Source organism: Zonotrichia albicollis, chromosome 8 (genome assembly GCF_047830755.1).
Source record: "Zonotrichia albicollis isolate bZonAlb1 chromosome 8, bZonAlb1.hap1, whole genome shotgun sequence".
Classification (NCBI taxonomy): domain Eukaryota; kingdom Metazoa; phylum Chordata; class Aves; order Passeriformes; family Passerellidae; genus Zonotrichia; species Zonotrichia albicollis.
This window is the reverse complement of record NC_133826.1, coordinates 5111422-5114935: the sequence shown is the minus strand read 5'-3', so window position 1 is coordinate 5114935 and position 3514 is coordinate 5111422.

Sequence of the window (3514 nt, the reverse complement as noted above, 5' to 3'; positions counted from 1 at the left end):
ACTATTTTTTTGGCAAAACTGGGAAGACACCTGGTTTAGTTTAGATTCCTCGCTATGTAATTCCAAACATCGCTCAGTCCTCTTGGATGGAAAACGTGGGCTGGGATCCAGACTTAGGAGCGCTGCTGTCATTCACAAGATGCTCAAGGGCCTCTGCTCTGAAGGTTCTCTGAGATCATAAATTCTTTTTTAATTTTTCTTTTTTTTTTTTTTTTTCTGGTTCAAGTCCAGGCATGAGCCCAGTGCAGGGCACACATGAAATGTGAGCGAGGTGCAGTCAGCCCTGCCTGCTGTTCCAGAGCTGCCTGGATCCACCAACAGAGGCAGCAGCAAGGCAGCCACTGCAGGTTTGATGCTGAGATCAGGAGGAGATGGTCACCTCTGCAGGGCTGACATAAAGCTTGGGAAGGCAGCACAATCCTGGGCCAACGTTGGGAATAGAAATTAGAAACGCAGTAATTCCGCAGCTAAGTGCATTTAAGGGAGCTGGTGATGGATTTGCTGTTGAAAGGCACTGTTCAATAGCAGTGCAATAATGCCTTTACAGAGGTGTCTTTGTAGTTTGTTCGTTCTCTCTTGTTATATATGACGTTATATATGACATTTTATATGTAACATTCTGTAGCAGCACTGTATTTTAATACAGATCCCCTTTTGAGTCAGCTAGATCGTGTTATTAGAAAAGATGCAGGCTGTGCCTGTCACTGTTCCATGGTTGTAAAGCTTAAGAGCTTTATATTGATGGATTCATATTGATTTCAGCTGTAATTGGTTACAGATCTCATAAAGGGTGCTGGGATCATCGCTGTCAAGTGATTGGTGTGATGAGGGTTGTAGTGTGCACGACGCTGTGTGTGTTCAGCACTTACAGAAATGGAGTAGTAAAGATGAGGGAGAAGGCAAGGTGGGAGCCAGGGGAAGAGAGGAAGAGGAGGAGAGAGGGAACAGGGAGGCACAGACCCTGACCATATGCTGTGCTCCTGGACAAACCCATGCACCTGGTCCTTTCTGTCCAGTAACATCAGAGCAGTCAATCAGCACCAGGATCAGCCTCTAGCAGGCTTTGTTTTGCCTCTGTGGTGGATCTTCTGTCTTCTACCCTAAATGGAGCCCTCTGCAAGGAGCTGACCAGTTGTCTAAATAGGCTCCGGCCCCTCTTGATTATTTTCTCTTCATCCTCCTGGTGAGGGACATAGGTGGTCTGGAAAACAGAGGCCAAGTGAAACTGTTCATGCCCAGAGCAGCTAAGCAAAACTATGCTTTGAGGCCAACTTATTTTTCATAATTTATCTTGTAATGTAAGCCAATGCAGTAGTTTGAGGCAAAATTATTTAAAGCCTTAAAGGGCAAAGGACTTGTATATTTAACCACAGGCTAAGTCTGACTTAAGTACACTGAAGTCAGCAATGACTGTTGCTTCAGTGGCCTCCTATGTCCTGTTAGGCAGAGTCCTTCTGCTCCTGCAGCCCGTCTTTAGACACCCCTCAGTAATGCAACCTTGACAGCACTCTGGAAAGAAGCAATGGAGCTTGGTTGTGAGTGGATGAGTGGTAATTTGTGACAGCTGAACATTTATCAATGCAGTGATTACCCCTGTGTTGCCATTTCTAACGTGTGTGGGACATTGAGTTATGGCTGAGACAAGAGTTGGTCACTCAGCCCCACACTGACCTCAGCTTTGAGAGGCTGCCAGGAGAAATGGCAGGGAGGAAAGGATGCCTGAAGTATTTCCCTTGTGTTTCAGATTACTGAGGGTTCCTGCAGGCTGGATTTACCCAGCTTGCTGAGCTGCTCCCAGCCCAAAGTGCCCTGGAGCTGCTCTGCTCCTTTGGCCAAGGGATCACAACAGGGACAGCTCCTCTGGAAGCAAGGGTAAAACCTGATGAAGTGGGAGAGGTGCACTTTAAACCTTCTTTCGTCCAGGGTTAAACCTTCTTTAATCCTGCTGTAGCCTTTCTGATCCACCTCTTCCAATTTCATGCTGGAAGACAACTTAGGATGAGTTCAGCTCCCCTTCAGTTCTCCTGAAGCTACCAGGACCAGAAGGAACATTACTCCTGTCACAGAAAGCATTCCCTTGTTTTCCAGTGGTCTTAAAACTCGATGCACATTTTATTTTGTGCGTCTTTAATGCAAATATCAGAAACTGTCGGGTTACACAGAGTTTGTGTCTTGTCTTCTTGGACTCTGATATCTGTAACACATCCAGCCTGAACTGTAGGTAGCTAAGTGGTTTGCTGGATCTGGCCCTAAATATTTCTTCTGCTCAAAATATGAAGTGTCACCTTGCTATTAATGGAGAATCTTCTCTGATAGGGCCATTACTTTTCTTAGTTGTCTGCTACCAATTCCAGGCTATTTAAATGAAGTTACATGGATATGCATGGCAAATGCATCCATTTAAAACCAGTCAGTAACTGTGCCAGCACAGCCTCTGATGGTTTATGAATCTGAAAAGGTAGCTAAGCTAAGAACCTATAGAAGGTGAAAAAAAAATTATAAAGAGCCAGTAAAGGGGCTACATCTTCTGCTTTTGTGTTAGAGATTCTTTCCTGTAACTCTTGCAGAAGCAGTGGGACAGATTATCCCCACTAAATCATTCCTTTGAGCATATGTTGGGTTTGAGCTGTTATCCAGTGAGAGGGAGCAGGATGCTGTGGATTCAAACCACTTCATACTGCCTCTGTGTGCAGTGAGAACTCAGTCCTGAGACAGGGGGATTTTGATTTTTCTTTTTTCTGTGCTAGTAGATCACTGTAGAAGCAGCACTTAGCAGCTACTTTAAAAAAAAAAAAAACAAAAAAAAAAAAACAGAAAAAGCCATATCCCCTATGGCTTTTAAATGCAATATTTAATTTTAAAAAAGTTCTGTGTCCAGAGCCTGGGACTATTGCAGACTTCAATAAATTAGCATTCATTAATAAATGTGCCTTGAGCTGTTTCTTAGACTGTTGCCATTCTATCCTTGGTGGACATGGTTGCCCTTCCACTTCCTGCAAGAAATGGCATTTTATTTCTTGTTTTGCCAGTTTTCAGGATCCCAAGATCTTTGATTATCTGAACCTTGGAATTTTGAAATACTTTGTCACCTTTACCACTTTGGGGTAAAGGTTGAAAATTTCTGTTTCTCAGAAAAACTGTTCTGGCACCTACCCAACAGTTAGAGAGAAGAGATTCACAGTAATAGGGATATTAATTGAGAGAACAGTAATAGAGATATTACTTGAAGAGTTTGCCACAGTTTTAAGAATGCTTTTTTACCCTGAAGTGAATTACACATCTTTGTTCTGCTCCCTTAATAGTTCTGAATTCTCCGCTTCCTGTTGTACTTACCCACTGCAATTACTCTTTTATATTTATCCTTAATTTCATAAGGGTAAAGAGGATGCAGGCTGTGGGAACAACTAAAATATTTTGTCCTCCATATGCAATATGGAATCCCAACACAGGATCCTTCCTGCTCCTGAATGTCTGTTTGCTGAGCCCTGACAATGAACACTATTTCCAGTTCTGT